The sequence below is a fragment of the Anas platyrhynchos genome, chromosome 20 (genome assembly GCF_047663525.1).
Source record: "Anas platyrhynchos isolate ZD024472 breed Pekin duck chromosome 20, IASCAAS_PekinDuck_T2T, whole genome shotgun sequence".
Classification (NCBI taxonomy): domain Eukaryota; kingdom Metazoa; phylum Chordata; class Aves; order Anseriformes; family Anatidae; genus Anas; species Anas platyrhynchos.
Window position 1 is genome coordinate 4,780,893 of NC_092606.1, and position 22,875 is coordinate 4,803,767.

General features: G+C 46.8%; 1 protein-coding gene across 1 annotated transcript in view; it reads right to left on the bottom strand.

Annotated features, from left to right (window-relative positions):
• TAOK1 (TAO kinase 1) overlaps positions 1-22,500 on the bottom strand; it is a 65,247-nt gene extending 42,747 nt beyond the window's left edge. The window contains exon 1 of the mRNA XM_027471817.3: positions 21,957-22,500. The gene's annotated coding sequence lies outside the window, so the exon portion shown is untranslated. The remainder of the gene's footprint in view (positions 1-21,956) is intronic.
• Positions 22,501-22,875: the final 375 nt, after the last annotated feature.

Here is a 22,875-nt window from a genome sequence, read left to right on the forward strand (position 1 = left end):
AATGTTGTCACTAAACTGATTAAAAAAGGAACCACCCTGAAAATTATGCCAACCACAGGCAAAACAAAGACACGTGGGAATGGGCTGAGGAAACGGGAATGCAGGCAGTAACTGTGGACCACGGAAAGCCCCACTGCAACACTGTTCTCTGCACTGGCACCTCAGTCTCGAGCTTGTACTTGAGAATACATACTGGAGAAGAGGAAAGACAAGAGTGTTTGCCAAGGGCTGAAGCAGGTGAGAGCTCACAGCCTCCACAAAGCTCTACAACCCCACACGCACCTGGGTACCACGAGTGCTGCTCACTGCGAGGTCCTTCTTTGCAGCAGAAGTTTACAGCAAAGAACGGTCATAAAACGCTGGCCCCTTTATACCTTCCGCATTCCCGTCCGTATGTATTTGTAGAAGGAAAAGATTATAAGGGTAAGAAGAATTCGTAGCTGGGTATTGTGGTGAATTCTGGCAGCTTTTTGTCTGTGTGAGCAGCCACGTTCAAACAGCCTTTTCTTCCCCAACATGATAAATTCTTCTTCTTCTGACAAAGCAAGCCTATCACTCCTGTAAGATTCCTTTTTCTACTTTAAAAAAGATTTTTGAGGAATGGTTCTCTCCTGGAAAAACCTCTTTGCAGATTTTTTTTTCTCCTTTCTTTCTCTGCTTCGCTACCTGTATTTTTTTCTTGTATTATACTTCTTCACAGAATAGCCTCAGGAAGATACTTTTATCTCGGAGTACTGCTTGCATTTGCCTTATACATGCACTTGTACACTGTGCGGCTTACTTTGATTTCCTCTCAAGATTCTGACACTAAAACGTCCATCATAACTCCCTGAATTACTTACCCCAGCACACTTTCTGATCCAGTTGAGCTGTTCTGCTTGGATGTTTACTTTCCAGGAATGTCACGAGCAAAAGTCAGAAAGTTAAGTTTCCCATAGCCCAGGATCGTCTTCTGGGTTGGGTGCAAGTGTTTATTAGGATGATCTGCACCAGCAGTAAGCCAGCAGCGATTACCAAAGCAACAATTACCCTGTGCTTTCCATTTTGTTTTGTGTTCTGTATTTCTATTACTTAAAATAGGCAGAAAAGATAATTATCTAGGTAAGCCTGTTCCCGTGCTAAAGACAGATACTCTGAAGAAACTGAATCTATTTTCACAACAGTTACACATGCCAGTTACAAACAAACACGAGTACACCTAACACTATCAGCAATCTTGGAAATATTGCTTTTGTTAACTGGCAATTTCTGCAGCGTCACTCACCCAAGAAACACAAAATCTGTCACTGATCTTGCAGCTTAAACAACACAAAGAAAACACCTTACTGACGCAGTTGAAAGAAACATTAATACCAAAAAGCATCTTGTATTTTTTCCTCCTTATTAAAGCAAAAACGTTCAATTGGATCAAGTTAGGCCTACACAATAGCTGAAAAATGGCCAATGTTTGCTTCCCAAGGACCAGTGTCAGGTACTCCAGGAAGCGCTAACCATACCCTGGCACAGCCAGCACTAACATCTCCCGAATCCCTTTGCTTGTGATAGTTCTGGTATATTTATTATGAAGGTCAGCTCTAAATTTAGCAATTCCTTAGGCTAGCAAAGCTATGAGGAAGACAACTGGAAAAAAAACGAAATCTTCTGCCGCCTTCTTTAGCAGTTCATTAAGTTCTGCCAGCTACTTACCTTTATGTGGTGAAGCATCACACCAAAACGTGTTGTGCACTGAATCACCTGCAGACAGCTCGTGCCCACCTCTCTCAGCTGGCACTGCAGTGATTGAGGAGTGTGAGGTTTGACGGCTGTAGCACAGGAGATGCTGCTCGCCGGCCAGGAGAAGGTTGGTGAGCAGCCAGCTGATGGGAGTCCATCAGGTCCAGAGGGAAAAATACTGGGAAACTCCAGCTGCCCATAAAAGAAACTAGAGCCAGATGTCCTAATGGGACTGGAGCTTTAAGAAACCTTTTCTTGACCCCTAAACCAATTCTGCCCCAGAACAAGGAATACAGTAAACAAGCAAATTAGCTGTTTTGGACTCAGACTCAGAAATAAGCCACTAAAGCCCACAATATAGGCAATTACCCTTGAGAAAAGAAGTAATTAAAAAGTTTCAGTATCATACCCAGTTTCAGAAAGGAGGCCTGAAAGGAAGCAATTTGAAGTCTCTCTGACCAGTAAGAACAGGAAAACATTTAAATCGTGCATGCAATCAAATTCAGTGGGACACAGCTCCCAATCTTCCCTGAGCAAGCAGAAACCTGGGGACACTGAAGCCAGCAGCAAGGATCTGGGATTGAAATTAAATCGGACTGAGAAATCCAAGAGAGAACTGGAAGATTCTGTGGGAACTGTCTTGTAAAAAATAAATAAATAAAATAAAATAAAATAAAAGCAATCCAGCAAATGGAACAACACAACCAAACCCACATCAGCCAGGGGCCTTGGGCGGTCGCCCATCCACTCTGCTGCCGGGCTGGAGGGCGAAGGGACAGCAAGGAAGCAGAATTACTCACAAAATCGTGATGGCTTGGCTCTGTGAGAAGAGCAGGTATCACAGATCATACATCAAGCAAGCTGGCCACTCAATAAATCTGGAAATTAAACATCACCGAGCTACGAAGATGAGCAACTGTCCTAGGAACTTGAAGTAACTCCAGAACAATGCCAGCTCCTTGCAACAGCTCCTGTTCCAGGGCAGCACACACCAAACCGAGCAGAATTGACTGAATATTTGGGGGAAATAACATCCTGATCTTGGGGTGATCCCAAAAACCAACAAGCCAAGCAGTTAGACTGTTTGTCATTCAAATAACAGAACAGGGAAGGATCTTCAAGAAGTACTGACCGAAGCCTGGTACGCAGAATTATTCTGAGCATTGGTTTGTTGTAGGTAGAAACCAAACCACCTCTGGACTGAGAGCTGAAATACTGATAGAAAGCTCTGAAAAAAGCAAGAGGTCAGATAGATGATGAAACGCTTCAAGGGAAAAGGGCCTTGCAGCCCCTGAGCGACCACAGGTACTGAAATTGCAAAATATTTGCAGTTAAGGTCTCAAATCAGAGGGGAAAAGAACGTGAGTTTTATTTAGGGCAGTTGACAGTACCAAAAATTATACAAGAACCATAAAAAAATAACGTGAACGAGCAACAAAACAAGAGATGAAAGCTCCCAAAGTAATGAGTGATCAAGCACACCCCTACTCCCAAACTAAACATAACTCACAAGAAATGAGCCTTGGGCAGACAGCTCAATGAAAATAATTGCACAATTACGTGAAGACAATGTCAAATTAAAAAAAAAAAAAAGAAAGAAAAAAAGAAAAAGAAGAAGAATCAACTACAAAAATAATACAGAATTTCTGATAAAAATCATTAAGAAAATCTCTGCCATGGTCTGCTCCTGGCTATTATTCCCCACTCAAATCTACTAGCAATAAAATCAAAGTACAGTACAATAAGGCTTCAGAAGTACGAAATCATAAACGTCCAAGAAGACAAACTAAACTCCATGAGAAAAGGTGTAGGAGTCAAAAACGACACATAAGAAAGTCATGTAAATCCTCACACTTCAAGAGCAAGGGGACAGTCCATAAAATGTAAGAGCAGCGTATTTATAACGGTGAAGGAATTCAACCAACCAAGCTATAAAGACCAAAATTAACCTGCAGAAAATACTGCAGAGGTACTGAGTCCAAGAGATATAAACACTAGTTTTTAATCTAGACGTTTACACGCGTAAGAGCATCCCCAGACAGGTCAGGTGAGGTATTTCTGAATGCTCCTGGCTCTGCTGGAGCACCTAATCGCTCCCCACTGCCAGAGACAGAAGGCAGGACGAGACACAAACATTTCATCAACACACTTTGTTATGAAAAAGGTCAATTTTGTTTAACACGGGAGGTTATAAAATATACCACTAGCATCACATCCAGAGGAGAGGTTTATCGAAAGGCCGCACGCAAATAATGAGAAATTATCTCGCTAGGTTCCAGGAACACGCACGGACACGATGGATCTTCATTACTTAGTGAATGCTGCAAAGCTTTTTTAAAAACAGATTACCAGTGGAAGGCTGTTCTGCTCTTCATGAAGGAGGGAGCAATCTAACGGAGCACAGCCACAGGGCATTAGGAGTTCGGCAGGATACATGTATAAGGAGCACACATATGCAGATATAACACACACACGTGCATATATAAGCTTCTTCCTCCACTTTGCAACTTAAAGCAGGTTCAAAAAGGTAGGATGTATTTCAGCATCAGGACACTTTGCAACCTCCTGCAGCCGTGCAATTTGTTCTGCCACAGCCTCTGCAGCCAGTGGAGGACCCTCGCCGAGCACCCAGAGCCCAACACCTCCGTCCCTGCTGGAATCCCCCAGGGTAATGGGGACCGGTCCCGTTTTCCTCCAGCTCAAGCTGAGTATTTATTCTTCCTGTCCTCACATGACTGAGCAGGAAAACTTTTTAAATAGCACACAGCAAGAGGATTAGTCAAACAACCTAAAACCGAAATAAAACACCAACAAAGAACATCCTTTTCACGATTTTACCTAGCTGAGGCAATGCTTCTCCTGCAAGTTCTACGAGGCCTAGGCTACTTCCACTAACAAAAAAGCAGCTTTCAGTGCCTATTAAGATAACGAGCATACCCTTTTAATTTAATGAGTTTTATTCGGTTTCACGGGGGAAAATGTTTTTCTTAACTAATACACACAACGATTTGGGTGCCGGTGGCTCAGACACAGAATATGACCCATTGGATAGCTGGATCATAGGACTGAAGGTCTTCTCAAGCCCTGTACCTGCTATTTTAAGCGAATGTACAGCAGAATCCAGTTAGCAACTGATGGCCAGTTCCCTGAGGACTTCTTAAAGCCACGACCCTGACTACAAGGCTGCTCCAGACCCCCATTCCTATTTGATTAGGAATCAATTTAATAACTGATTAGGAGTGATTTACAGTTTGTATTTATTACGTGCCAGCTTACACTGATTTACTCCTTTTCCTGTGCTGTATTCAAAGCTTGAACAGTTCTTTTCCCTTATCAATACTGAGGGATAAGGGCAAGCACAGACATGCACTGTCTCCCTCAGCCTGCCAGCTCAGAAAAGCAGGCCAGTTCTGCCTCCTCTTACAAACATCCACTTCCCAGACCATCCCAGCAGTCCTTCCACGCATCTGTCCCAAACTAAGCAATTTTTTAAACATCAAAATTCTCCACATCTGTGTATTTCCCAGCCACACAGCACTCCGTTTTACAATCAGCGTCTTACCAAAGGATATACTCAAGACTTTCACATCCTTCCATTTCTAACTGATGAACCAGTTTTATATGGGATATTTCTTGTTACTGCACGGCCGTGCACTTTGTACATTCCCATTTATTTTCCACATGAGGACAGCCACCCCTTTTAACTTGTCCCCGGGTCTGCAAAACGCTCTGCGCATGCAGAGGCCGGGTGGGAACACAGAGACCTCCCTCCCCTGGCACAGAGGGAGGTATGTGGTTTGTTTACCCAGAAATTTCGGGCACGTCTGCCGAAATTCCTGAAAAAAAAACTGAAAGATTTCTTGTAGAAGCCCTGACGTCACTTTCACACGGGAACAGACGTGCCGGCAGTAAAACACGAGATCGAAGCAGAAGTTTGCAGCGGCCTGCTTCCCCAAATTCAGGCAGTCACGGGTTTGTGTGCTGAATTACAGCTGTTCTGATTGCTGACATCTTATCTCTTATGTACTTCTATACCCATTACCATAGTAACCAAATTCCTCGGAACATATAATGTAATTTTTGTATCTAGTGTATTAGAACAAAATGATTAAGGTTACAAAGGCAAGCGCTCCAGAATTAGAAGGTGTCAGAACTGAGCCTGCCACCCCCCTTGCCAACCGACCTCCGCTCGCTGCCTTCCCTCCCCACCTCCCCAGTCACCTCTTCTGCAAACCTCCGGCTCCATTTCTCCATCAGACATGGTTCATCCCTCTCTGATCCCTCTGCAGTCCCTCACTACACTTCTGATTTCCCCTCTCTCATCTGACTTTTATACCTCCTGCATTCACACCAGGCGCCTTCCTCCTCCACGCTGCCTGGGTGCTATCCAGGAATGATTCACCGCGCGCAGGACAGAGATTCCCGACAGTCTAGGAAACGGAAACGAGAGCCTCTGCTGCAGGGGAAAAGTCCTCCTGAGCCCTGCAGCCCTGGGCCTGGCCAGCACCAGCAGCTCTGAGCTGCCCACGCAGTGCCCGGTGCTGTTTTGCACCGCTGCTGCCACCGCCCCGCGTGCTCCGGGAGCGCCCCGTGGGCCTCGCTAAGCAGCAGCGGGTTTGCAAACGCAAGGAGTCTCCGTGCTGATGAGCTTATATAAAAATTGAGCTGTACGTTTTACCCGCCTGCATCCTTGTGATGTCTGTGTGCCACCAGGAAGGAGATACATCCACTGAGTGCTCAAGTGCTACGGGTCCGTTCGATCCCAGTACCTGCAGGCTCTGTAAAGCTGAGGAGAGGAGTGACTTCCAGCAGAATATGCCCAGGGAATCTATCAGAACTCACCCCACAGAGGGCTTCCTAAAATGTCCATCAACCCATGGACTTAGACACCCTGTTGCTTAACTGCCTCCCCGCCAGAAAGACAGGTTCAGTTGCCATTGCACACACACCGAAGGTAAACGAGTACATCTTTTCTCCAAAAGCCTGCTTTAAAAAAAGCTAGCTGGCTCTTTCCTTGTTTTGGCAGTGTCAGTAACTGTCCTGAATATAAGGCATGAAAGAGGTAGGGGAACACTTGCATCTGAAGGAAATACTTGGAACAACTCAGAAACAAGGTCCACAGAGCAGGTTTTAATGCTCAAGCTCCATTCCATGCATGTTACTCTGGAAATACTTCCACAACCGTTCCTCCTGTACACCAACTCTTCTGCTCCCAAGCAAGAAATGCTGCACTTCCTTCTGGACTGAAGTGAGAAGGAAAGTGCTTAAGATCCTTGAATGTACCTCGTAAGCATTAAAGTATTTTAAGGCTGGAAAGGCAATTTCAGCTACAGTAGGAACGCATCCATCCTAAATTTGACAGAAAGCTGTAATCAGAAATTGGTCTATTCCAGCAGCACAGATCCAAACACTTTTATATTTCACAGGTTCTTTGTGCGCTCGCACACAAAGCTGCTTAATCCAGCTGTTCTCAGCAATCATTCACAAAAGCAAATGAATGAAAAAAAAAAAAAAAAATCAGCGACCACTTCCACTCCTCCCCTTTAGTTGAGGTGACCAAAATTTGATTGAGTTGATGGAGAAGACTATTTTCTGTGCCGTTAAATAAAAGGTTAATTGAGATATGGTGGATCCTGCTCTCACGTCGGCTCTCTGGAACAAGGCTGCCCTGCCTGCTTCAAGAACTCCAGGCTCAGCTTTGGCATGAGCAGGGAGCTGCCAACAGGTGACTTTTCTGAGGCTGACCTTTGAGAGATGCAGTAAAGGAACAGCAATGCAAAGGAAAAGCCAATTAAAATAATCTCATACCCCTCCTTAAGCGCTCGGTACTGGCAGGACTGAGCTCGAAGCCTGCGCTTTGCTAGCTGGCAGTCGTGGCTCTTGTGAAGAGTCTTTGATCTCAAGGCAGTGGCTTGGCCAAAGCCGAACCACACAACTCAGAGACACAATCACACCATCGTGTGAAGTACGGAGGCTGGAGATGACAAAGGAGCCACTGCCCAGAGCTGTAACCGCTCCATGCAGCCTGAGCAGGATTCAGCTGTGTGGTCAGCAGGGCTTCCTCACCACTGTCCACTGATACACCACAAAAGGGTTGGGTCTGGGAAGATGTGGAAGAAGTAAAGCATCAGGGGACAAAGACAGCCCAGGAACAGCCCCAGGAGAGCAGTGGGATGTTGGAAGTTTCCAAAAAGACATCCCCTGATGTGGTTTGGTTTTGTTTTTCTCCTAGAACCAGGTCTTTGCATTCTTTCTCCACTTTTGTTTTAGCAGATGGGCCTGCTGTAGTGTTTGGTTCACACAAAACACTACACTTTTCCCACATGACAGCTCCCAGAGACCCTCCTCTATCTCTGGAGAGTTTGATGAACACTCCTACAAAATAAGAGAAGCTGGCTGCATCAATACTTAGTATTCATATTTAGTATTTATATCAATAGTTCAGTACTATCACCATTTCTGCCCAGGTTCCTTACGATTACTGAAGGATCCGCCTTACAGTCAGCTAAGGCTGCAGTGAAGTAGTCCTTATTTTGAGCAGAAAAATCAAGTTTTCTTAAAAAGTAAGTGAAAAATGCTGTGATGGAATTGATGGAGTTATAGCTAGAAAGACCAGATGCTACCTAAAGTCCAGCTTAATTAATCATAGCTATCCATATTTAAATTTTATCATAACAGATATTTCATACTGAGAAACAATATTAGAAATTTAGTCCTGGTGAACACTGAGAGCTTTAACAAAGAGGCTTGCCTTTTGGGATGGAAACAATGGTTTGCACTGCGGTTGATGGTTTTTAATTGTTGGTTCAAAGTAAAATTAAGCCATATCTCTGAAATAAAGACGATTCATTCTGAAGCTAGAACATTATTAGCCGATGGTATTCAAACATATCACCACCACAGCTTGAAGCAAGCAGATCACAACCCAGATCTATTGTTTTGCAGCCTGCAGAATGAGGAAGAATGAGGCTTTGCATGACTAACATCAACCAACCGTGTCAGTGCAGCAGGATGGGAAAGACCACACCTACGGTATCTCCATTCACAGGTCTTTGGCATTTACTGTCTTACACAGGTCCGAACTCTGGTGCAAAACACTGCTCCTTCTCCTGTCCTTTTCTTTTGCAGCACTTTATCCTAAAGAGGTATTATTCAATTGGCAAAATTGCAATGGAACATCAGAATAAGACTTTCATTACAGACCCTTAAAAAGCACCTGATATCTGTTGGTGCTTGGTCGAGTTGCAATAAGCATTCTTACCTTATAAACAAGATGTGAACTATGTAAATAAGAGGTGACCTACAATCACACAAGTTCACTGCAAAACCAGAAAGGTCTGATGTCCAGTTCCTTATGCCAACTGCTACATGAACAAGGTCTGGGTTCTTTTGTTTGCTTTTTTTCCTAAGTTTCATCCAGCGCCCAGCTTATTAAAACAAGGAACAGCATTATGTATTTACCTGATTCTATGCTACAGCTTTGCAGAAGAATGGGTAACTCACTGAATAACTCACTGAATGAATTAGGATGGCTAGCATCTTTTCACCTGAGCCTGGCAGCCTGTATATGACCAGAGAATGTGGTGGCTGAAGGTTGCCTCTGCTACAGGAGCTGTTTAGAGGCAGATGTTAGCAAATTCCTTTCTTGTTATTTGGGTTTCAAGAGACAAGCACCCACATCACAGAAATAAACAACAACAACACCTTCATATCCTTCTGGCAGTTTCATCAAAGCAGCCAACTACCTAAATGGGCACAGCGAAAGTGCTCCTTACCCCTGGGGGCTGCCTCTGAAGGGCACTAATAGGGTGTAACAGCAGAATAAGGAAAGAAATTTTTGCACTATTGCAGTCTGCACTGCACCTTTCATAGGGATAAATAACATTCCAATCTCCACAATCTCCAAGGCTGTCAATCTGACACCTTCTGTGAATACTAACATCACACGTACAAAGAACTTTCTTCTTTGTAGGTTCTGAAACATCTGGCACGCCGTTGCCTACTGGTAAGTGAACAAGCAGCATAATTTCATACCTGGCAATTTGAGGCCTCTTTTTCAGCAGTTTGGAATGATGGATTATGCTTTTTGTTTGTCAGTAGGAACAGACAAATTAGGGAAAAAAGAAAAACAAGTCAAGTTTCAATATTAAAAGGAAGATCTATTTGCTGACTGCTCCTGTTGGCCAGTAAACCAAGGGGATGCCAGGTGTCCATTTTACACACGCTAAGGATCTTGTATTTTGAGCAGGGAAAGTAGGACAAGCACCAATACCTTGGGCAGATCCTGTCCTCACAACCAGCCAGCAAACCATGAGAGCTGCTCGCTCATACCGCATGCGGATTACCCCTGCAGCCCAGCTGCACAGGGAGCTACTGAGAACCCAACATGCCATGCCAGAAAACAGAATTTCCTTTTGGGACACAAGCTAGAAAGAGCAACCAAGAACTAATTAAAGTTCCTGAACACACTGGGGCAAAGAGTATCAGCTCCAGCCTTGCTCACTGCCCCAAGTTCTTACTGCATCTGGATGGCTTTTTGGAGACCCCAACCTACCCCTGAAGACCAATACTCAGCGTTTATGCCCTCCAAATACCAAAAAACACCTCTCTGCAGATTATTTTGCAAAGTCATTATGAATGAGCTCTATCCTGGAAAAGAACAACGTGTTGGTGCTTACATGGGCCATACAGCTTGGTACGTGGAAGGCAGTGGCAGCTGGGCCACTGAAGGGCTCCCAAAAAGCAAGAAGACCTGTGGGACACCTCCAGCTCCAGTCTGGTTGCAGCAGTCACACCGCTGGGTTTGGCTGCTCCCCTGACCCTGGCCAGGGCCTGCAGTATCCTCGGTGGAAGGCTGCTGGTAGTACCACGACTTCCTAAAAACTATATGGGATAGCTCAATGGGAAGGAACTAATGCAAGTGTGGCAGCAAGGCACTACACCGTGCGTGCCTGAATGTCTCCCAAACAGTAAAAAACAAAGAAAAGTTACAGTAAAAGAAAAAAAAAAGATCCCTGAAATAAGGACTCGGATATTTAAAGGCCTTGGCTATTTATAAGGTAGCCATCCACTCCTATCTGGCACACAAGAGGCATCACATCCCTCACTACCTACAGCACACAAGGCAGGAAGGAAAGTTTATTTTGGAGAACTTGATAGTGAGAACTGGAGAGAAACAGCCGTGCTTCCTAACGTTCTTTTTTCTATTAAACTAATTCCTGCTGTAAAAAGTCAGCTTGAAAGCTCCTTTCAAAGAAAAAGGGGGCGGGAGGAGAGGAAGAATCAGATCGGCTTGTTTTCTTGCATTTGAAATTCCGGTCTCGTCCCCTGTTTTGTTTTCCTGGAGGACGCCGGAGCGCAGACCTCGCAGAATGATGACATCACACGCACAAAAAAAAAAAAAAAAAAAAGCAAAACCCAAACAAGAGTGAAGGAGCCCTCTGGCAAATAAAAGCTTCATCTTTGGGGCTGCCTGCGGTTGTTAACATTTGGACAACTCACAACTCCACATGTCCGTGCAGAAGAATTTCCCCTTCGGAGCTCTGCCCGTGAGCAGCCATTCCAAAGGGGAAGGCGACAACCCTGATGCTTTCCAGGCCAGGCAGAATCAAGTGAAAGGTGTTTACTTACTGCTCGCCAAAAAAATACCTCCAACACTACCTTGTTTTATGCCTGTTTATGCCTGTTTTATTATTGTTTTCGAGTTATACAGGCAAGTGGCTTCTACCATGATGGAACAAAGCAGAGCGCAGCACGTCTAAGTCGCTGTAAATTTGAAGCTGCTCTTACTTAAAAGCTTTATAAAATTATTTCTTCCACGTGAGGTAAGCGTTCTAGGAAGCAGCCCTCTTGCAGAGCAAGTACAATACGCTACGCCAGAGACGGGGGAATGTGGAGATGTGCATGCATGCAGAAAGCAGCATCTGCAGCAGGAAAGCCCCGTTTCCTGCCGAGAGGAGACATTCATACCTTGTCCGTGTTTATTACAGCTCAGGAGAGGTCCATGCTAGAAGCCCGTGAGCTGACTGCCCCACGTCACCAGCAGATCTATCCCTCAAGTCAAACCTGAGCTCAACAGACCGACGTGGCTGGCAGGCTGAGAAATAACAGGCTTTAAGAGAGAAATCTCTTCAAGATCTTTGAAGAGAAGCTTCAAGATGCTTCGTGGAGATTCAAGGCACCAACCAGATGCCACACAATCATGTTCCTTGCTCTTAACAATTTATGATTTAATTTTAAGTAAAAATATACAAAAAAAAATCCAGCAAAGCAAAAAGAAATAGGTAAATGATAGAATTAAATACTAAGTATGTAGTGGTCACATGGCTCCACTGACAGCTACTGAACAGCACAATGGTTACAAATCATTCCACAGCTCTTTGCTTTGATTTTTTGGTAATTAAATACAAAATTAATGAGATTGCCATCTCCACCTTATGCAGAAGCTAATCAGTATTATTAGCAGCCTGCTCAATTCAGGCAGAATACTAATAGTTTCTCCAAACAGCAACACAAACACGGCCTTGCTGTTAACTAAGGGACCAGGCAGCAATGATAACATCAGCTAACCAGGGACTGCTCCGAGATGTTCTCCAGAAAAAGCTTTTGGAAGATGCCATCAGACCACACCTCTCACACCTCCCTGAGCTTACAAGTCCTATTATTACCAGTCATCTTCTACCTTGAGAAATCCCAGAAAAGCAAATGGTTGGGTTTGGATAAATGCAACCACAGATTTCTGTGAAGCAGCTGAAGTGTTCTGCAGAGCTTGACTTGAAGTCTCTGAACAATAAAATGGTGAGGCGCTGGGATACGCCACCTAAATACTTCAATATCCTGCCCTAATCATTAAAAACAAAAGACAAACAATTGCCATTGAGGAGGCATCAAAAGGAGGTGGGAACTCCATTCAGGGCAGGAATTGTACTGAGAAGTTTCAAGCCTGAGAGCTGTTATATCCCACGGACCCGAGGAAGCATGCCGTGTCCTGCTGGGTTACCTCTGGAAACCAGTCAGGACAGACTGACAATGACCATGGCTGTAATTCTGTTTATGTATTTACTGAACATACTTTCGTGGTGAGGCCCTATGTGTCATGTCCTCAGAAATGCTAATCACAGGCATGAAATCACATAGAGAAAACCCCGAAATCAGCAGGTGCTCCATGCCTCCAGACCAGACCGTAAGCAGACAAGTAGAAGCACACCTCACACGATACTCCCCTTGCACTCACACGGGGCCCTATCAGCCGTGTTTCTCCAACACCCATGGAAATAGGGAGGTAGATTTTGCAATGCAGACGCTAAATAGGTATGAACAATTCCAAACCAGCACAGGTGGTATTAGTTCCAAAGCTAAAAGCAGATTTTCACACAAAAAACCTCACTGAATTGTATACTCCATGGCAGTGGCAACACCAAACCAAGGTCCTGCACACTGAGCACTTCCACACATGGGCTCAAATTTCAAGGCCTATATGCTGTTTTGGTTATTCGAGTTTAAAAATAATGGAACTGAAGCAATATAAGCCTTAGCTTGATTATTTCCAACTAAGCCACAGCAATTTTACTGCGTAGATATGTTTTAAATGAATACCAATGCCGTAAACTTCTCTGTGGAGACAGCTAAAGCAGAATCCAGAACAGATGAGAAGTTTCTTGCGATGAACTGAGCTCAACGCTTCCAGACTCCTGGCAGGCACAGGGGCTCGAAGCTCTTCTTTCTTCCTAGCACACCAGGTGAGAATGCTTTCGGCTTTTTTACCGAAAACATCAGCATGTCATGGCATTGCACAACACCCAGACCCTTACGGAGGTTTGGGATACAGCTGCGGTAGGGACTGCACAGAGAGGATAAAAGGATACACTGCACCCTCACAGATCTCCATAAAGATGTCCAGACAACCTCCCCTTCTTGCAACTGCACACAATCAGGAATATTTTTGCTTAGGTGAGCCGTCCCCAGTTATCCCTGGGTGTGACTGGCTTCCAGAACAAAAAGATTGAGTTTGCTGTTCATCAAGTTTAAGGACTGATTGATGGAGTATTTAAGGCCCTTTTCACACTTCCATATAAAATAAGCACAAATCAGGCAACGAGTCCCATCACAGCGATATATCACATTACAATTTTCAGCATTTATCCAGCTCATTCACAAGCAACATTAAGTGACCATTGTGATGAGAAAAATCTATAGGGAATACATGAAGAAACAAACCCCCTTGCAGGCTGCTCTACGAGTAGGTCAGCCACTCCAGGAAGATCATGAGCAAATCACTCATTGCTCCACCTGGACCTCCCTACCCCTGACATATAAACATGAGACAAATATGTATTCATCGCTCATTTCATGTACCTTAAGAGTTAGGGATGAAATTAAGAACCGGGGATTACCATTATCACCCTGCCAGCTCAGAGGAAAGTATAAAAGCATCACATATTTAAGACAACCTTCCTGTGTTACAGCTTACTTAAATTTCTATTTGTGGATTAATATTTCATTTCTCCCCGTATTAATATTAACGACATCTATTTCTAGTTAAACATAAAAATATTTGCAATACCTGCAAAACGCGTAGTGATTATGCCAGTTTATAGCCACTACAGTTATTAGCCTTCAATACCAGAGAGAACAACGGGAAGACTGTGAAAGGCTACAGAAAGGGGGCCACGCACCCTGGGGCTGGACCAGGCTGGCTGCGATGGCCCACAGCCACCAATTCCTGCAACAGGGGAAAATTCAAGATAGTTGAAAATATTAATTCTATTAATTCACACGTTATTTTAGGAGATAGGGGCTATTTCAGAAAGAACACCTGCCATCTAAATAAAAGAATTTGAAAAATGTAGGGGCTCTTCCAAAATATGGGGGAAAAAAAAAAAAAGAACTGCTGATATATACATCAAAAACTGACTGTCAAAACATTTCTTTAATAAACTACAAATCATTCTTTAATTATTTTTTTTATGCTTTCCTGACTAATTACAAGCTAGTGAATATAAATCATGTTCTTTCCAAGTAAACAATTGTCATGTTATTCTAGTATCCAGAGCTCTCTGCTCGGTATTGTCAAGTCAGGAATAAATCTTTTGTCCGGTCTTGGTTTTGCAAATCAATTTAAAACGCGTAGTGCAATGCAAACCAAACTAACAGCCTGGGTGAGGACTTGCTTCTTCCACAATATATTTTGCTTGGGACACAAAGCTCTCATAGAGACCTCTTCTTAAACCCAGGCCATTTCAGGCCATTTTCCTCCAGTAGCAGCTTCCAGCAGCACCTTCTGGTCCCGGGGCAGGGAAATAACTGCAGTGACCACCCCCAGGTCAACGGAGCTCAGCCCCGAGCATCCTGACAAAGCTGTCCCCTGACTCAGGTACCTGAGGCTTGTGGGATGGCGATGCTCTGGGGTTCGTCTGCCCACGTAGTGTGTTAACCGAAGGAAAAATAATCTCCCGTTCTCCTCAAAGGACAGATGATCAGCATTCAGATGGGTTTGCCTGCATTCTTGCTGCAAAACGGGCAGGTCCCAGCAAGAATTAACACGAGGTTCTACCACACACCTCCAGCCAGAGACTAACCCAGTTCCAAATACTTCAAAGCAGGAGTTAGAGGGGTTTTGCGTGGAAAGGGAAGGAGGAAAATCAAGCCAAAAACCCAGGTAAGAGTTCAGGGTTTGCCTATATGGCAATTAACCTGTAAGAAAAACGGAGCTTGGCATTCTCAGTAAGGCACTGCCTGTGAACGTGGCATTATTTCCTTCCCAACTTTGAGAAGCACTTCTAGAAGCCAGCAGGAGGTTCTGCCGAGGCCTAGGTTACCTTCCTTTTTTAATTAAAATGCCAAATGTTCACAAAAATCTCAGAGCCTGCCTCTGTACTAGGTGTACCGAGCAGGTATGAAGTGGGGTTTGCACCAGTTCAGCTGGTGCTGGGGAAAATCCCATCGCTGCGACACATTTAGTCTTTCTGGGTGGTGGGGCGAGATTATTAGGGTTAGACCAGCCTGTAATTCTCAAGGCAAGGCTCAGATAAGCAAAGAGCAACAAAAAGGCCCCAGGAGACACGGGAAGGCAGAAGACCCTGTGCTGCATTTGAGATCTACAAAGGTAGAGAGCGAGCTCACCCAGGGTACAGGGTCAAATCCTACAGAAATAGCTTCCAAACCCAGGGTTTAACTAGTTTGCTATCTAGGCCAAGAAGCAGTTCTGGAACGCATTTAACACAGTTTAATTGCATCAAATCGTGGCTGGCCCAGAACTGATTTTAACAACTGTCAACTGCTTTTTGGAACAGGCAAAGCCAGAGAAATGGAGAGCGCGGCACAGAGATGGCTCCGCGAGGAGCGCAGGGACAACCCAAACACTGGGAGCAGGGGAAAAGCATTCAAATCCCATGATCTCTCTGCAGATTGGGTTACAAGGAAGTGGGGACTGGGAGGAGCTTGGGCAGCTTGGTGACAACTGCAGGCTGCAAGAGAAGGAACATCTCGCGCTGCCAGGGGTACACGGCTTGAGAAATCCCAGCCACCGACAGCTTCCCACGGAGAAAGTCACCGCGCTCCTTACTGCACGCTCGTGGCCTATTTGAGAAGCAGCAAAAATAACCTCTCCTCTCGTCTCCTTGGCTGGGGCAGGGAGGAACAGGCAACGATGAAAAGGGGGGACCGAGGCGGGATGGGACAATTGCATATGAAGAAGGGGGAGGGAAACCAAAACAGCGAACATGTGCAGTGCCACATGCGATTCTTTCCAAGAAATCCCAGCATAACAGCTCCCTGGGAACAGGCTCGCGGGGCTGCTACGGCCTTTGAGCAGTGGTGTGGCAGGGAAGGGGAAGGGTTTCTGGGTGCTCGGACAACAGGCTGAGCACAGGGATGGGGAACAAGCCAAAAGCTGTTGTAAGAATCGCTCCCTATCTTTCAACATGCACGCAGCCTGTCCCAAGGTCCTGGACCTCAAGGGTTTCCTCGGGTTCGAAGTCAGCCCGGGGCAGAATGAACCAAAGCTGAACCAGCAGCACAAGGAGGGGTGCTCATCCTGCAGGATGATGCCACTTGGAGGCCTGGTGACCAGCAGCAGACTAACAGGGTGAATTAGGGGGGTTTAGGTTTAGCTGAACTAATTGGAAGACTGAAACCAACTTGATTTGCAATTTAAGAAATCCAGCAAAACACACGCTGGCTTTCAGTCCAAAAGCTACCAGCAAGAATCTCTGCGATTAACATTAAACACCCAAATTTAACCAAATTTACTTTTTAAATAAGGCTTGGCATCCCCAACCATCCCCAACACACAGCAGAGGCTCCCAGCCAAATTCAGACACCGTGCACCCACACTGACAGCAGGCTGCCCTGGCAGCACCCTACCCTTGATGAGCACAGGAGAAAACTGTTCTTACAAAATTACATCTCACCCTGACAAAACATTTGCATGGCTGTAGCCAGGACTGCTCTAAGGGTCAGCAGAAGACCACAGGCACAGAGAACGGCAGAGCCAAGCTCAAAGTTCTGCGATTTTTACTTTTTTCCCGTCAAGATCTAACTTTTCCCCAAAACAAACTATTTTTAGCCTCTTCCACACTAAGGATAAGAGCTAATATGCAAACCTCGTGCTGTCACCCCATCCCAACTCCTAGAGGAAAATCAAAAGGGTTTCTAGCCAAGCGATACAAGAGGCAGAGCGATCACCTCCTGTCCACACCAAGTAAGAAGCCATCACCTTGGATTAACAAAGCCTGTTGGCTGTTTTGGCAATTTTTGTCATATGTTTACGGTGGCTACTTTGCTTTTTCTTCTGCCACAGAAACCAGGAAGATTTAGCAGGATGTCAAAAAAATAAAATAAAAAATTGTCAAGAGTGTCCAGTGTAATAATTTCTGACGAAGTATTAAAACTTCTCGATGGCTTCCCTTTGGTAATTTCAAAAAATAATAATAAAGAAGACTGTCATTCCAGTGATCATCAAATATTAAAAAAAAATGCTTTAAGAAACCATGTTTGGAGCACCCATTATGCTGTCTGATGTCTAAGGACCTTCAGAAAGTCTTTCTGCCTCCATGTTTTGTGCTGTAAATGAGCACTTAGATAAGGAGGAAGGAATATGGTGTTAAAAGCCACCCGTGCTTCCAACAGCTCCCCATCCTTCCCTCCTGTTTCGTGCACTTTTCCCCCTCAGATACTTTGTACTTCACCTCTCATTTCACGTTTTTACATTTTAGGTTCCGTTTTCATTCTTTCTGTTGCAGCTCTGCACAGCTGAGCTCCCGCTGGAGCTTCACACAGGGGGATTAGTGCTTTTCTGACCCTTTATCCAGTGGATTTTTTTCCAGTCTCTTCTCCCCGCAGAAATCAATGTAGGGTGATCATCTCCTCCGCCCATTACAGAACAACAAAAACAAAGAATCCCCAAACCTAGCTACTAAATATTTTGGAAGAGGTGCCACCAACCACTGTATCAGAGTGTCCCTCCTTGGTCCAGCCATGGTGGCAGGCAGCACAAGCTCCATCCAGCTGCGGGCTCTCGTGCAGCCCAGTGCCCACAGTTGTCCCTGCATGCACCAGCAGTGTGCTGAGCTGGCCCAGCTCACCAAACCAGCACCAAACCAGTGCCAAACCAGCACCAAACCATGCAGATGTCTCCCAAGGTCAGCTTTCTGCTGGTGCGTCCGCAGGGGCTCAGCTCAGGATCAGACAAAGACCAGAGTCACTGGAGTGATACACACGGAAAAGCAGGTGGAGGATGGCACCACACAACCAAATTGACTTTTAGAGTTTCGGGAGCTCACCACAGAGCACAGGACAGCACAGACTGGGGATATGTTCTGCACCATGCAGTCAAGAACGAGCATTTTGTGGAGAGGAGTAGGACACACTCATGAGGTATAAAAGGAAGGATGGCCAACAATCTCAGAAGGGATGAAATATTCCTCTCTGTATCGCTATGACAAAGGTTGTCTCAGACCTGGTTGACTGAGGGAGGGCACCAACATTATCCACAGCTCAACCTAGGCTCGGGACACTCTCTGATGCATGCGTGACTCTGGTCCAGAGCTGAAGCTCTCCTCTTTGTCTGGGTTTGTGTAAGAAAATACAACCAAAACCCCTCAGGCTCCATAGTGCACTTGGAAAAGGGAGCACACAATGGCCAGCACCATCGTGATTCAGAAGACAAGAGCCAGGATCACCACTGGTAACACCAGCAGCCAGAAGTCCTCAGAGTTTCTGGTGTGCGCTTCAACGTAATATTATGTAGTTAAAAGGATTTTAATATGAAGAGAAAATTCTTCTAAGATAGGATCTTATTAATTATGCAAGCGTTCTCCAAAATACATTGAGAGTGGAATAGGAGAAGAGATATTTATCACAGCTTCTTTACCACTGCTGGATCAGAGAGGCCCAGATCAACCCTAAACATTTTCTTATTTGACAAACACAGATATACGGCCCAATAAACGTATGTGAGGAATATTTTGCAAATATTCTGTAGGCTCTACAAAGTTAGAGAAGCATATTCTTGCAAAAGAGGCAGGAGAGAGAGAACAGCAGCAGCACATCCAGTCTTTCTTTGCTGGAAAGGAGAATTAGCACCAAGACGAAGTACTTGGGAACCACCTGGGGTAACGGGTGGGAACGCACAGGTTGCGTCCAAGGGGCTCTGCTGCAGAGTCAGCTACCTACGACATCTTTAAAACAAATCTCTGAATCCTTTGCCACATCTATTGTTCTCCACAAAACATCCCCATTACAGGAAATTCACTACTAGGATACATCTGAAGATGTAATTATTGGTGTGATATTTGCTTTTCTTCTGATACATTTCACCACGCGCAAAAACGGCGGCTGTCTTACAACACATTAAAAATACGTTACTCTAGTGACAAAACCCGATGAATTATCATGGATAAGGCCCAGATGAAAGCTGCACAAATGGAAATGTTATTTAGATGGAAGTACAGATTTAAAATTCTCCAACTTAGCTTGCAGAAGAATTCAATGGAAGGCCATGACAGATAACTTTTTCCAGCAGTCTCACTTGAGGCCTAAGTCACCTTATCTGTACATAATTCTGACTCCAACATCTGCTCCTCTACATGCAGCACTTAATTTCAGCCTAGTTAAAGAATAAATAAATAAATAAAATCAAACTACCCAAGGAGTTCTTACTTCAGCCAGTTTTTAACAAGATTAAATTTAATTTAAGCTGTTCTGCCAGAATCCCTTTCTCTTCAGCGAGACATTCTTAACAGAGGAGAAAAACATTCCCTCAAGTTCAAAGGATAAATGGAGGTTCAAGTTTATCAATGTATTTGAGTCAACAGATAAAAGGAAGAGGAGTCCTAAAAATGGCAAAGGCACCAGCCAGAACTAGGCCAGTGTTGTGGAGAACCTAAGACGAAGGCTTGAACCAGTTGTTGATTAGGTTTGTCCTTGGACACAAGCGGCAAAAATCACAGCACGCTCACTGGGAGCAGGGGCAACAGAAACAAAAACGTAGACTCGGGAGTTGTTTCAAGGATCACGTATCTAAAATTGCATTTATTGCAACAAAAGTTGGTGTTTTGTAATCCTGAGAAGTGAAAACAAGCCTTCCGCAGTGTCAAAATATATCAGGGTTTGCCACAATATTTGCACTATTATGACGTGCTAATAGCCAAAGCTATTTTTCAGACTCTGGGGATCCGAGCTATACCATTCAACAATACATGAAGCATTAGGGGTGGTATTTTGGGAACGTTTCATTTGAAGCATTCCAAGCCGGTAACCTCTACCCAAATACATAAAACAAGAGCCATGTCACACGCTCTATAAATAGCAGTAATAGTAAGGAATCGATAGCAGCCAAACCTTTAGGTACCATCTTATTAATCTGCCCTCGGCGTGCAGGGCCACACGGCCGTGAGGGCTCTCCAAACGCGATGGGCAAAGGTGAAGGACACGATTTGGCCAACTAGTTAAGCCAAGTGCCATGTAAACCGCCTCAGCCACCAGAATGCCACCCGGCCAAATGCCCCACGCCGTGACAAGCAGGAGGGGCGAGCACCACCACCACCGAGCCTTTTGCTCAGAAAATAACCCCAAAGTCCTCTCTGCCGTTTTCTTCCTGAGACACGTAAAGATCTTACGTTTGACAACAACCATTTTAATCCTAGTTTTTTTTTTTTTTTTCCTCCCCCCCCCCCCTTGGTTCTCCTACCGCACCCAGCACAATGGTACAACTGCACGTTACAGGCAGCCGGGCATCTCTCTCTTTTCTATTTATTTAATTTATTTTTTTTTTTGCTCCCACAGTGACAAAGGTGAACTCCGAGGCTCCCGAGAGGCTTGCAGCAGAGGCGACTGAGCGAGGTTGTCTAAAGCCATACCCGCACGCCGGCTCGCGGGAGCCTAGCCCCGGCGAGATATTTTAATCTGGCAAATTAAAATGGTTGGGAAACGCTATTTGGCTAACGGAATCGGCCGGCACATGCCCGTTCGGAGGGGGGAAGCGATAAAAAGGCCTTCAAAATAGGTCACTTTCCTCCCGATCCCACCCCAGCGCCGCGCCGAGTGGTATTTACACCGAGAACTCACCGCTCGGGGAGGAGCGAGGGGGTAGGGAAAAGAGAGAGAAAAAAATAAAAAAAATAAAAAAAAAAGAGCTTGGGGAAAAAAATATAATAATAATAATAAAAAAATAATCAAATAATAATCATAAAAAATAAAGCATCCGCGGTCAGATCTGCGGGAACACGGGGCTGGGGGGGGGGGGCCCGAGTACTGAGAGGGGCCCATCGGGACCTACCCCCCCCCCCTCTTTCTCCCCCCTCCTCCCCAAAAATCCCGGGGGGGGCCGGGCCGCAGCCCTTAGGCCTCAGCCGGCCGTGACAGCGGCAGGGCGCGGGGAACACCCCGGCAGCGCCATTACCGCTCCCTCCCCGCCGCCACCTCAGCCCCCAACCCCCCGGAGCAGCCCCCCCCACCCAGGAGGAGCCCCCCCAGGCCGGGGAAGCGGCCCCGGGTCCTGCGGCAGTGCCGCAGAGCCCGGCGGGGGAGGCGCCGGCCCCACCGCCGCCTTCTTCTTCTTCCTCCCCCCCCCCCCCACCACCTCACCAACCATCTCTCCGCCTCGCCTCTCCCCTCCATCTCTCCTCGTAGCCCCCCCCCCCCACGCTCCGCCATCTCCTTCCTCTTCCTCCTCATCCTCCTCCTCCTCCTCCTCATCCTCCCCCCCCCTCCCCCCGAGCCCCCCGCGGTGCTGCCCGCCTTACCCTCCGCCGCAGCCGGGCTGGGAGCGCCGGTCGGCCCCCCGCGGAGGAGGAGGAGGAGGAGGAGGAGGAGGAGAAGAAGGAGGAGGAGGAGCGGGGCAAGGGGCGGCGGCCCCGCGGGGGGAGGCGCCCCCGGAGGGGCGTCGGGCCCGGCCCCCCCCGGGTGCCCGGGCGCGGCGGGCACAAAGGCGGCGGGGCACGGCAGCTAAGATGGCAGGGCGGCCACCAGCACCACCAACACCTCCTCCTTCTCCTCCACCACCGCCACCACCACCAGGGCCCCGCTCGCCGAGCCGCGGCCAGGCCTCACGGCGTTGCGGGAGGGAGGAGGGCGGGCGGGCGGCTGTCTGGGCCGTGCCTGCCCGCCCGCGGCGGAGCGGGGTTCGCCTGGGCCGGGCCGGGCCGCGATGGCCGCCGCCGCCGCCCGCCCCGCCTGGCCGCCTCCCCTCAGCGCCTCCCGGGGCTCCGGCTGCTCCCCCTCCTCCGCCTCCGCCGCCGCTGCTTGCTCCGCGCTGCCCGCAGCCAGCGGCCCCCGCCCGCCCCTCTCGCGAGACTTCGCCGCCCTCCTCCTCCTCCTTCTGCTTCGTCCCCCCCCTTCTGTGGGAGTGGAGGGGGGGAAGGGGGCGAGGAGGGGCTGGGGGGGGGGTGGTGAGGGGGTGAGGGAGAGGTTTGGGGTAAAGGGGGGTGGGGGGGGCGTGAGGTGAGGCTGTGGGGGGGGCTGGTGGGGAGGGGGGGGCTGAGGAAGAAGAGAGGTGAGGGAGAGGAGGGGGTTGAGGGAGAGGTGAGAGAGATGAGGGGGGCTGAGGAAGAGGATGGGGGCTGAGGGATGGGAGGGGGCTGAGGAAGAGGAGGGGGCTGAGGAAGGGGAGAGGTGAGGAAGAGGGGAGATGAGGAAGAGGAGGGGGCTGAGGGATGGGAGGGT